The 14,009-nt window shown below is 34.7% G+C and overlaps 1 protein-coding gene across 3 annotated transcripts in view; it reads left to right on the top strand.

The window, feature by feature from the left end:
• Positions 1-14,009, top strand: part of nAChRalpha4 (nicotinic acetylcholine receptor alpha4) — a 327,885-nt gene that overhangs the window by 205,050 nt on the left and 108,826 nt on the right. The gene's annotated exons all lie outside the window — the stretch shown is intronic.

The following is a 14,009-nucleotide window of genomic DNA, read 5'->3' as shown; positions in this document are numbered from 1 at the left end:
CACTGAGTAGCCAGGAGGAGACTCCTACCGAGAATTTGACTCAGTAGGTACTCAGAAAAACTGTCATCTTGCTCTGATGACAGGAAGCTAGTGTCTTCTTTTATCTCTCTCAAATTGTTTTTATTCTGCCTTGATGCACAAAAGGTGTAGCTAAGACCCTAGCGCTCTGGCTCCTATATCCCACGAGCTTGGTAACAAATAAAGAAGCAAACCGTTTTGGCAGATTTACCGACGAAAAGTTTGTGAAATTCCTCTCCCCTTATGTGAGGTAAAAACAGACGTTTATTTGTGAGGAGAGGAGAGTCTTTCTTCTTGTAAATGTTAAAAATTCTCAATTTTTATTTGTCAATTATTGTTTAATTTTTTTTCATGATGAGCATCATTGCTCCACCAAAGGGAAAATCATTCGAATAAATTAATTGAAAAAAATAGTCCAGAACCTAAACAAACGACAAGAATAACGCAGAAAAAAGCAATTAAAAGATCTTCCGATTGTTTGCAAATGGTTTTCTAACTCAAACACAAGGTCTTGTTATTTCTATAATATTCTGTTTGATCTACTAATTTCCGTCAAACATTTTACTTTTCCAACTCTTTTTTCTTGGCAACTGAAGATTTATTTGAAGAGGCAAGAGTTGAAAAGCAAATAAAAAGAAATTAAAAATTAAGCATAATAATTATGATAAATTAATATATTATAAGATTCCCATTTCTTATGGTTTTAGCAAAACATCCCATCACCTCTTGGTAATTTTAAGTTAGTTTAGTTCAACACCATTTATATATCTTTCCATCTGTGCAACGTCGAATAAATGACCAAAATTGAAACTTTGGGTTGCTGACAATTTCTTAGCAAAAATATTAGACTGAATCGATTGGGCAAAACTATTTGTCAATATTTTTTTTTTTTTTTAACTGATCATATAACAGCAAGGTGGAATGATGTTCTGTCTTGCAATATGATGCCCAGGGATCGATTCCCGTTGCAGCAAGGTTGAGCGACAGGCTTGCTGCTTGTCCCAGTAAATATGGCCTCACAACCAAAACCGCGCTCTGGAGGTCCAATTATTTTATCCTTGTTATCTTTTATAATTAATTTAAAAAAAAGAAGTCTTGCGAAGTCTTCTTTTGAAAGTCTTGGATTTTATTATATCAAATAGTATGGTTTCCTTACACAAAGTGTAAGAAGTTAAACATTTTGTGAAGACAGTAATCAAAACTCAGTTTAAGTGAATATTTTATTTATAAAACTAATAGCCGCCTTAGTGAAATATAAAGCAAACACTAAAACAAAACAACCAATAAAAATATAACGCTGTAAAACCTCCGGGAAATAAGGATGCACGAGAAACCACAAAAAAATATGTAAGTTTGTAAATATGCTTAGTACGAGTAATATACCATACAAACTCGATGGACCCTTAGATAACAATTCAGCCAAGACCTTCATCATTTAAGTAGCCTACAAATTTAAAATCTAGCTCCTTTTCCACAGTTCATTTAGCATTATTGATGTGATAGAGAAAAACCGCTGGAAAAAATTTAACGTAATTTTGAGGCACTATGTTTTTGAGGTTCACAAAATTCATCTGGCCCTTCATTTGAATTTTCTTTTGTCTCCTTAGGACTGCGTTTTATATGTTATTGGATAGATTAGATTATAAATAGTCAAAATGCAGATTTAGTGTTAATTTAAAAGCCTCTTTCTAAGACTTAATGCTTTAATAATAATTATTTTCACTTCAAAACAAAGAAAATAATCTAAAAGAGACGAATGGGTCTATGCCCAGTACAGGAAAATGAAGAGAACAAAAATCAAACATATATTTCACCCAGATAAAACAAAGCGTCTTCAGCGTAGAATAAAAAAAAACTCATGATTTTAAAAGTAAAATCGCTTCAGCGTAGAATTAAAAAAAAAAATACATAACAATTATAATCTAAAACTAAATTAATATTATTTTAGTTTTAGATTCTAGTTGTGTTTTTTTTTTTAATCTACGATTTTTGCTTTACGATTTTTGATTTTTGTTCTCTTCGTTTTGCTTTACTCGCCATTAACCGGTTTGTGTCTTTTAGATTCTTATCTTTGTTTTGTCATGACTGGCTAGTTTGGCTTTACATCTTTTATTATTTTCATTTGTTTAACAGAATTAAATTTGCTTTCTTTATAAACGGCTAATCAATATTAAATTGGTAGCTAAGAATTAGATTGCACACAGGGTTTACAGTAATATTTTCCATTTGCCAATTTTTATTATTTTTTTTGTGCTCATACTATGAAGCAAGCTGTGATTTTTGATAGAAACACAGAGTATTGAAGAATCTATTTGTTTTTCATACGCAAAATGATATACAATAATACATAACTTCCTTTAAATATATGCAGTATTTATGCAGAGACTCTTTCACACGAATTTTATTTCAGGGGGGAGGTTTAACTTAAAAAATCTTACAAATATGAACGATTTATACAGAAAACATAACAACTTTAGGTAAAATCATAAGAGATTCGAGAGCCTGGTATCAATGGATCTCCACTTTTGCCAATGTTCCAATCAGTGTAGGCCTACTGTTGAAGACATAGTAATATCTTTTAAAAGTACTATCTCTTTCCTTAATGCTATATAGTAGTTTTACAGAAAAAAAAATGGAATGGAAAAAAGTTTAGAAAAATGTTGCATAGCACTACGCACACACGTGCAAAAACAGTTCCTTGTATTTCAAGGTACACTTTCAATAAAGGTGAATTCACCACGTTCTGTTCAGTGTAGCAATTACAGAAAAGCCATGGCAGTAAAAGACATTCTAAAAAGGGAAAACTGTAAAAACAACTACTTCTTATTAAAGGTTTAAGAGTGCAAACATAGTTGGTAAGGGAATTTAAAGATTTGTATAAATAATTGATGTAAAGTCATAAGTAAGATAATACTTAGTAGTGAGGTACTAAAGCAACTGAAGAACTAAGGAATCATTGCACCTAGTTACCTATCCGATCAGAAATTGAAAAACGATCAGAAATTAAATTAAAAAAAAAAAATTTTCTACTGAAAGTAAGGAGCAACATAAAAACTTAAAACGAACAGAAACTGTTCCGTATTGCCGAATTTTAGCGTGAAGAGTGAGGTTTTATGAAGGGCAGCCCCTTCAAAATAATTCTGTTCTTCCTTAAGTTTTACTATAGCTCCTTACTTTCAAGTGAAAAAAAAAGTTGTGGATAAAATTGTCGAAGATCCGGAAGATACAGCTAGACGGCATAATAGTAAAATATTGTACTGGCATGTTAATAAATTGAGAGGGAGTAGTCAATCCGGACTTGGCCCAGTTAAAACAGAAATGGGGCCACAATTACTGATAAGGAAAGAGTTGAAGAGGCATGGGCAGAGCATTTTGAGAATGTTTTTAACCGAGATAGAGTTGCAGGAAAAGATATAGAAGAAAATAAAAAAGGTTTGTGATGCTTTGGATGTGAAGGAAGGTATGTTTTGTGAGGAAGAATTAGTGACAGTACTAAAAGGATTAAAAAGTAATAAAACCCCATGTATAGATAGTGTGGTAAATGAGTTCCTTAAATATAGTGGTTATGAGGTTAGAAATAAGTTACTGAACATTATGAATAGGATTTTGGAAAAAAGGCAAGTACCTAATGATTTTAGGAAAACCCTATTTAAACCGTTTTATAAGTAAGGTAATAAAAGTGAGTATGGTAGTTATCGATGCACTAGTTTTGTCTCTTTAGGTGGCAAATTACTTAGTATGATGATACTTTTTAGACTGAGAGAGGCTGTAGACAATGTTTTAATAGAAAAACAATGTGGTCTTAGAAAGGCCAGAGTATGTGTCTACCAAATTTCCACTCTTAGGTAAATAAATGAGAAGTACCTGAGCTATCAAACACCTTTGGTCCTCAGTGTCTTAGAATATTTCCAAGCGGTCAATTCTGTTGATAGATATGCTTTAGCGAAAGTCTTATCCTTGTGTGGTATATCAGACAAATATATCAAAGGGATCAGTGCTATGTACGAGGAAATGAAGTTAACAGCTGGTTTCGGAATGAATCAGGAGTTAAGGAGGGTTGTGTTCTATCCCCCTTTATATGGATACTTTTGATGCACTTTTTCTTAAGGAGCAGAGGAAAGGCAATGGGAGAACACGGAATCAAATGGGGAGGAACCAATTCCCTGGACCTAGATTATGCTGATGATTCAAAAATCCTACATTAAAGTGTAAGCAAAATGAATGAACTTTTAGAGGTTTTGCGAGTTCAGGGTGCTAGAATAAGTTTGAAAATTGATGTTAAGAAGAGTCGCTAAGGCACTAAGGCTAGGAATAAGTGAAGTTGAAAAGGTTACGTTGGGTCACGAAACGATTGATTAGGTGGGCAGCTTCACTTACCTTGGTAGCATTATTAGTAAAGACGGTGGGAACAGTAAAGATGTTTAAAGTAGATTAGCCAAGGCTCGGGGTGTTTTTATCACAGTTGAAAAAAGGCTGGAAGAATAGGAAGAAAAGTCTGTGACAGTGATGACAGTGGTCAAATATAGTTCTTAAGTATGGGTGCTCTGAAAAGTGGATGAAGATTTGCTAGATGTTTTCCAGGTAAATTATCTACGGATTGTTCTGGGTACCCGGCCGACTGACCGTATTTCAAACAGTAGGCTGTACGAAAAGTGTGGCTCAATCCCACTTTCTAGGACTGTAATGAGAGAAAGGTTGAGATGGCTTGGGCATATATTTTGGATGAAGGATGACAGGTTGTCGAAGATTGTTCTTTTCAGCCAACCTTTTAGGGCTAAACGGAAAGCAGGTCATCCACGATTGGGGTGAGAGGATGTCATAAAGAAATTTTAAGGGCAATGAGAAGTTCCTGGGAGGGTGTTAAGAGGGTGGCTTTGAATAGAATGGGATGAAGGGGAGCGTGCGTATATGTGATGGCCCCAGGTGGCTTGGTGCTGCGGTGAGTTATTAGTAGCAATATTAGTAATAATGACTGTTTTTCAAATTTTGATTGGACGTCATTGGCAAAAAAGCACCTGGCGAGGGGGGCCCTTAGCCCTCGAATATTTTTGGTTACTTAAAAAGGAAGCTTGAACTTTTAATTTTTGGTCAAATAACTTTTTTTATGATTTGCCAGGAGCAATCCTGGCAAATCGGTTCATTACGATCACGCCTAGAAAAAAAGAAACAAACAAATTAACATGAATCCGTGATCTTTCTTCTGGCAAAAAATATATAAGTTCCACATTTTGTAGCACAGTAGACAGAATATACCAGTAAGCTTATCGCAGATCATTTCTGGTCTTCGTTCTCGGTGCGAACAAAAAGCTCCTCCCACTTATTTCTGCATTAGCGGGAATGCGGTTTAGTGTGTTTCCGATTGTTTCAATGCACTTTGTTGGAAAAAATCGGAAACAGACTAACCTGCATTCCCACTAATCTGACTTCGCCTATGTTTATATCTGCAAAAACATTCTCCGGAGCACTCGCACCCCGGTCCGGGTTTTTATAATGGGTGAGATAGAGAATGATCATACTGCTAATTCTATAAACTGTGTTTTGTAGGTAGGAGCTTGAAAACTCTACAGTAGGGCTCTCTGATATGCTGAATCTGATAATGATATTTTGAATAAGATCGCTTGAAGTATTGGGGGGTGTTCCCTTTTTTGAAAATTTGGCAGATTTTCTCAGGCTTGTAGCTTTTGATTGGTATTATTAAACATACTGAGTTCTATTGGAACCAGAATAAAAAGCCATTTTTTAGATGCATTAATTGCTATGAAAATTCTTTTTTTTTAGTTTCGGTTACTATTGAGCTGAGTTGCTCCTTTCTTTTATTCAAAAAAAACAAGTTTTTTTAACTGAAAGTAAGGAGCGACATTAAAACTTAAAACGAACAGAAATTATTCCGTATATGAAAGGGGCTGTCCCCTGCTCAATGCCTCGCTCGTTACGCTAAAGTTTTTTATTGTTAAAAAAAAAATAGAGTTGTGAGAAAGTCAAACTTTAGCTTGAAGAGCACGGCGTTGAGGAGGGGACAGTCCCTTTCATTTACGGAATAATTTCTGTTTGTTTTAAGTTTTATTGTCGCTCCTTACTTTCAGTTAAAAAAAAACTTGTTTTTTTAATTTAATTTTTGAACGGTTTTGAATAAATGCAGGTTTTGATCTTGGCTCACAGTACATGAATAATTAAAACAACATTTTCATATTAATTTACTTTTATTTGGTTAAATGGCTTTCTCGAAACTTGTTTCATTTTATTTACGAACGTTTTTATTAGTAATAAATATACGTAACTTACGAATTAACTTACGTAACGAACTTCTATATTCATATATTTTTAATACGTATATTAGGGGGTTCGCTCCCTAGTCAATACCTTGATCTTTAAGCGAAGGTTTGAATTTTGTTCCAATTCTTTAAAAATGACCGCTTAATCACAAAGGCCGTTAATTAGAATAAATAGCTCTTATGAAAGTACGAACAAATCTCTGGCTTAAAGAGTGAGGTATTGATTAGGGGGTGAATCCAATCATATATGTAATATTTTCTGTTCGTTTAAAGTTCTGATGTTGCTGCTGTTACAGTTGAAAAACTTGTTTTTTTTATATTTAATTTCTGATTTTTTTTTAAATAATGCTGGGAAGTCCGGCGTCCCCTTCATAGCAATGTCCCTTCCTCCATGAAAACTTCCTTCATGGAAAGATCCTCCAACATAACCCCAACCCCCTCCCCTCTCCCCACTACCAGGAAAAATCTCCCCAGAAAACGTCTGTACTGTATACTTCCCAATAACCAATACTATATGTTAACATTGGGTAAAGTTCATAACTTTCAGCCCTCCTCCCGGGAATTTCGGGGGATTAAGTCATCCTAAAAGACATACTTATGATATCTTCGAACATGCTGAAGAAAATGGCTATCTCAAAATTGTGATCAGGTGACTTTGGGAAAAAAATGAGCGTGGGAGGAGGCTTAGTTGCCCTCCATTTTTTTGGTCACTTAAAAAGGGCACTAGAACTTTTAATTTCCATTCCATTGAACCCTCCCACAATATTCTAGGACCACTGGGTTGATATGATCACCCCTGGGGAAAAAAAACAACAAATAAACACGCACCCGTGATCTTTCTTCTGGCAAAAAATGCAAAATTCCATATTTGTGTAGATAGGAGCTTGAAACCTCTACAATAGGGTTTTCTGATACGCTGAACATGATGATTTAATTTTCATTCAGGTTCTATATATTTTAAGGGGTCTTTCCCCCTTTTCTCGAAACTCAGCCGAATTTTCTTAGGCGCGTAATTTTGGATGGATGATATTAAACATGATGAAAATTACATTTTTGAAATCAGTATTTACATCTAATTCTTTTAAGGCATTTATTTGTATCAAAATACCGTTTTCTAGAGTTTCGGTTACCATTGAGCCGGGTCCCAATAACCAATACTATATGTTAACATTGGGTAAAGTTCAGAACTTTCAGCCCTCCTTCTGGGGGCGTCGAGGGATTCAGTCATCCTAAAAGACATAGTTATAATATTTTTGATCTTCCTGAACAAAATGGCTATCTCAAAATTTTTGTCAGATGACTTTGGGAAAAAAATGAGCGTGGGAGGGGGCCTAGTTGCTCCATTTTTTTGGTCAATTAAAAAGGGCACTAGAACTTTTAATTTCCGTTCCATTAAGTCCTCCTACGATATTCTAGGACCACTGGGTCGATACGATCACCCCTGGAAAAAAACACAAAAAAAAACAAGTAAACACGTATTCGTGATCTTTCTTCTGGCAAAAAATGGAAAATTCCACATTTTTGTAGATAGGAGCTTGAAACCTCTACAGTAGGGTTCTCTGATACGCGGAATATGATCGTGTGATTTTCATTAAGGTTCTTTAGGGGGTCTTTCCCCCTTTTTTCGAAAATCAGCCAAATTTTCTCAGGCGCGTAACTTTTGATAGGTAAGATTAAACTTGATGAAACTTATATATTTGAAATCAGAATTAAAATCTGATTCTTTTGATTTATTTATTGGTATCAAAATTCCGTTTCTTAGAGTTTCGATTACCATTGAGCCGGGTCGCTCCTTACTTACAGTTCGTTACCACGAACTGTTTGACAATGGGTAAAGTTCATAACTTTCAACCCTCCTCCTGGGGGCTTCGAGGGATTAAGTCATCCTAAAAGAAATATTTATAATATTTTCGACCATGCTGAACAAAATGACTATCTCAAAATTTTGATCAGATGACTTTGGGAAAAAATGAGCGTGGCAGGGGGCCTAGTTGCCCTCCATTTTTTTTGGTCACTTAAAAAGGGCACTAGAACTTTTAATTTCCGTTCCAATGAGCCCTCCCACGATATTCTAGGAAAACTGGGTCGATAAGATCACCCCTGGGGAAAAAAACAAAAACAAAAAACGAATAAACACGCATCCGTGATCTTTCTTCTGGCAAAAAATGGAAAATTCCACATTTTTTTAGATAGAAGCTTGAAACCTCTACAATAGGGTTCTCTGATACGCTGAATATGATGGTGTGATTTTCATTAAGGTTCTATAACTTTTAGGGGGTCTTTGCTCCTTTCTCGAAAATCAGCCAAATTTTCTCAGGCGCGTAACTTTTTATAGGTAAAATTAAACTTGATAAAACTTATATATTTGAAATCAAAATTAAAATCTGATTCTTTTGATGTATCTATCGGTATCAAGATTCCGTTTTTTAGAGTTTTGGTTACCATTGAGCCGGGTCGCTCCTTACTTACAGTTCGTTACCACGAACTGTTTGATTTCGTTATCACGACCTTTTTGACTTGCAACGCGAGGATGCTAAATTGTTTAAGTGATTGACTTTGAGAAGGAACAGCTTTATTAAGACAATTGCGGCGAATTTTCATAAATTTAAGGTGGGAGGATATTTTCTAGCTTTTAATAAAAATAAATCATATGTTTTTCAGTATCTAGGGAAGGGATTTTTTGTTTTTTTTAATTAAAATGCATAAACAGGCAGGGTATTTTACTGGAAATAAAAAATAAATAGTTTTCTAATGTCTTGGTTTCCTAAAAATTAAACCCCTTTCAAATCATGAAAACTGAATTATTAACTTGAGTGAAAGCAGTTCCTATTTTATATATTTATTTTTTTTCAAATGTCCTAAGACACACTTTCTGTGTAACATTCAACTGATGGCACCACTTAAGTGTCAATCAGAAGTTTTGTAAATCAGACTAATTGTTTTGTTTGTGTTTTTCTTGAAAGCACGTATGCCCAACACGATTAAAGATAAATATTTTTTATTTTACTCATAAACTTCGACCAAATTATGCATTGAGTAAGAGATATTTGTAAAATTTGAAGGGCCCTGAAAACATCTGATTTCATTTGATAGGGATTGTTAATCATATTCACTTGGTTTAGAGTTTTTTTCATTAATATCTGCTTCTATTGGAAGCCATGATATTCATCATAAATACTTTATGTTATTATTATTTACTGGTTTCACGTAATTATATAGCAATAGATTCAATTTGAGTCATTTAGCATCAGAAACCTTTGTCTCGATTATTCTTATAGACATATCCACTTTCATACTGAATCCTCCAAATAAAATCGTTGTCCAGGGAATGATTGAGGTCTAAAAAATTAGTTACGAAAAATCAATCCTATATGGCAGGACCATAGCGCTGCCTAAGTAAAGAGCGATGTGGGCAATTCATAGTATTTATTTCTTCTTTTTTTTCCACCGAGGCACTTCGTATAGAAGTTGTCGTAGAAACTTGGCAAGGGGGTCATTCGATTGGAAATTGGAAGTTCTAGTGCACTTTTAAGAGTCAGAAGTTATTGGAGGGCAACAAGTCCCTCCTCACGCCCATTATTTCCCCACACATATCCTAGCAAAATTTTTAGATATCCATTTTGTGCCGCATAGTTGAAAGGTCCAGTAATTATGTCTTTGGGGATATCGCTCTCTTCCTTACATCCCAGCACGCAAGAGTTATCAATTATGCTAGTTGCCCGATGGTAATATATAAGGTTCTTATGGAAGGGGTGATCGTATAAAAGTCCTAGCGCCCCCTTTAAGATTCAGAATTGATCAGAGGGCTACTAGGGCCCAACCCCCTTTTTCCCCAAATGTATCTGAACAAAATTTAAGATGGTCATCTTGTTCAAAATAGTCCAAAGATCTTATAACATTACCTACGGGGTTGACAGTAACCCCAGAGCCTGGAGGCAAGGGCTGTAAGTTATGCCCTGGGGGCATGTAGGGTTTTTTATTGAAGGGTTGATCCTATGAACTTTGAAAGAGGTACATTTGGTTGGAAATCGAAAGTTCTAGTTCATTTTTTGATTGATATTTGTGGTATTTTTAAGCATGGAAGATTATTTGACTTTATTTTCGTTCATTTTGGTTTAATCGGGCCCTTCATTTTCTTTCAAAAGCTTATTTTGTGGAAAAAGCTTTCTTAGTTGATTCTTTAAAAAAATGTCGAAGGTTTCTGTTTGTTTTGGCCTTGCAGGGCTCTAAAAGTATCTTATTTTTTTTGAGAAAAGCTGTTAACATAAGCCAATGAGCTTGGGTTTTATTAAATGACCTGATATTTCGCTAGAAGGTCGTCACGTGTCTTTCCCTTTGAATTACTTGCTTGCTTACTTATAGCAGAACCAGTTGTCTCGTGCTTCACCTGGCATATGAAATTCAGATGTTTCGTGGTAATGTGTTGAATTGTAAGCTCCCCAGACTCTCGGCGGCTGGGCATGTAGAGTCACACTACTGACCCCCATTGGTGACACCACAAATGAAACTCCTGTATCAAAAGACTTTGCATCTTACAATTGTTTACTGGTGTAACCGAACTATTTTTGAAAATAAAGTATTAAATTTCAGTTTTCTAACTTCAGGAGCCTGTATCGAAAGCTATTGTTCTTGACTTAATCAATTCAAAGTTGAATCCCCAAATCAATTCCGTATCCAGGGGGAGTTAAGGGCCTTGGACCCCCAGAAATATTTATCTAATTCCTAAAATTGTTACAAAATGCATATAAACACATTTTTGATGAGTAAGTTTTAAGTTCTTTTTTGTCAACCCCTCCCCTCTCCAAAAAATACAATTATTTCTCCTGAAATGTTCTAGATTTCAGAATCTGTTTTCACCGTTAGCTTTTTTTTTGAATAAAAAACGGATAGTTTTTCAACTATTTTACTGGCTTTGAAGCATACAGAAAATCATTTGAAGGATTTGATTTCTTCTATTGACGCTTACTCTTCAGACACAAAAAGTGATAAGTTTTCATTGTAAGTATTTATTACCTATAAAAATATTCCCTAGAATCTACCAAAGCAAAGGATAACCCATAAAAGCTGTAATATCCGTCAAGTCGTTCAAGTTGGAGAAACATCTTTCAGCCTCATACAGAGCATTTTTATTGCTCTCTCGAGTCAATAGACACTGTTAAGCAGGAAAAAAGCTGAAGTATTTTTATGAACCTGAGCAGCAACAGTTGCAATTCAATTTTAAACGTCGCGTTCAAAATATTGACGATGGCGTTGTCTCTTCCTGTTAGATTAGACTGTTATATTAGAGTTCTTGATTAAAGACTGAACAAGTAGAGATAGTTCTAAGTCATGCTTTGTAACATTACATATTCCATCTAGAAATAAATGAAATTTAAATATACAAATACATTAGCAATGGGAAATGTTATAATCAAGACGGTTTTAAATTGACAAATATATTTGGGATTTAAGCCAAAATAATACAGCATTTTAATTCTAATTTCTTTCGTTTTTATTCAAGGTTTTAACAGTTTACTTATTTAGTTTTATTTTACTTGTCAATGGAAAAACAGTGTGGTCTAAGATTACCGTTCGTTGTAACAAACTGTAAGTAAGGAGTGACCAGGCTCAATAGTAACCGAAACTCCAAAAAGCGGAGTTTTGATACCAATAGATACATCAAGAGACTTAGATTTTTATGCTGATATCAAATATACAAGTTTCATCAAGTTTAATCTTACCCATCATAAATTACACACCTGAGAAAATTGCCTTATTTTTGAAAAAAGGGGGAAACAAACCCAAAAAGTCATAGAACTTTAATTAAATCACACCATCAGATTCAGTGTATCAGAGAACCCTACTATAAAAGTTTTAACTCCTATCTGCAAAAATGTGAAATTTTGTATTTTTTTTGCCAGAAGAAAGATCACGGATGCGTGTTTATTTGTTTGTTTTTTTTTACCCAGGGATGATCATATCGATCCAGTAGTCCTAGAATATTGTGAGAGGGCTCATTCGAACGGAAATTAAAAGTTCTAGTGCCCTTTTTAATTTACCAAATAATTGGAGGGCAACCTGGCCCCTCCCATGCTCATTTTCTCCCAAAGTCATCCAATAAAAATTGAGATAGCCATTTTGTTCAGCATAGTCAAAAATCTGATAAATATGTCTTTGAGGATAACTTAATGCCACACAGTTCCCGGGGAAGGGCTGCAAGGTATGAACTTTGCCCATTGTTTGCATATAGTATTGGTTAATGGGAAGTATACAGACGATTTCAGTAGGGATTTTTTTCTGGGGGGGGGGGATCGGAGGATGGGGTAACGGGGGGATCTTTCCATGGAGGATGTTGCCTGGAGGGAAGGGAAATTTCTATGAAGGGGGCACTGGTGTTCCCAGCATTATTATAAAAACTTATCAGAATACTGAAAGTAAGGAGCAACATTAAAACTTAAAACGAACAGAAATTATTACGTATATGAGAGGGTTCGTCCCCAGTAAATACTTCGCTCTTTACGCTAAAGTTTTTTTAGTACTTTCGAAAGAGCTATCTATACTAATTAATCGGCCTTTGTGATTCAGGGGTTTGTGATTCGAAAAAAAATTCGAACTTTAGCGTAAAGAGTAAGGTATTGACTAGTGGGCGAACTCCCTAATATACGTAATAAAAAAATACGAATATCTTAAATCGTCTGTCTAGGTCGAATATCTAGATCACTTAAAAAGGGCACTAGAACTCTTAATTTCCATTAAAATAAGCCCCCATACGATATTCTAGGACTACTGGATCAATACGATCACCCCTGGGAAAATAAAAAAAAACAAACAAGCAAACAAAAAATAAAATAAACACGAATCCGTGATCTTTCTTCTGATTAACTAAAAAACAAGTTTTTTTTAACTGAAAGTAAGGAGCGACATTAAGATTTAAAACAAACAAAAATTACTCCCTATATGAAAGGGGCTGTCCCCTCCTCAACGCCTTGCTCTTTACGCTAAAGTTTGACTCTGTCTCACAACTTTATTGTTTAAAACAATAAAAAAACCTTAGCGTAAAGAGAGAAGCGTTGAGGAGGGAACCGCCCTATTCACATACGGAATAATTTTTGTTCGTTTTAAGTTTTAATCTCGCTCCTTACTTTCAGTGAAAAAATAACTTGTTTTTTTATTTAATAACACTTAAAAGAGGGTTTGTGTCTTGACAAATTTCAGGCAATAAAAGTTTAGTTATTGAGTAATGTTATAAAACACTTCAATCCTCTTTATTAAAGATCGGGCAAGTGTAGGTCGGTAAAAAAGGAGGAATGAAAAAAAAGGTTATAAATATCCACAGAGCTTTCAAAAAAAAAAGATATTGATCCATTTATTAATTACAAAAGAGTAAAAATAGCAAGAGTTCTTAGATTTAAGCTTCTAAATATTAAACAACATTGTGGACTGAGAGCAGTTAAGTTTCCAGGGGGACACAAGATCTTCGAGAATCGAGGGGATGCTCGTCTGAGCACCCCTTTTCCATAAATTGTTGTATGTGAAACAGACATAAAATAAACCGAGGTGCTTAACTTCAAATAATCGATTTCATACTAACTAAATTTCTTTCTTGAGAATAAGAAAGAAAATATTTCTGTCAAGCCAATGGCGAAAAAATAAATAATAAACAAGAGAAAAGAATATGAGAAAACCAAGGCAAAGAAGAAGAGCAACAACAACAAACAAATAACAAAATCTTGGTCATAT

This window comes from Artemia sp. Qi Xiang Cuo, chromosome 9, assembly GCF_049724085.1.
Source record: "Artemia sp. Qi Xiang Cuo chromosome 9, ASM4972408v1, whole genome shotgun sequence".
Taxonomy (NCBI): Eukaryota; Metazoa; Arthropoda; class Branchiopoda; order Anostraca; family Artemiidae; genus Artemia; species Artemia sp. Qi Xiang Cuo.
The sequence above is the reverse complement of the archived record's forward strand: the minus strand, read 5'-3'. Positions and strand labels throughout refer to the sequence as shown.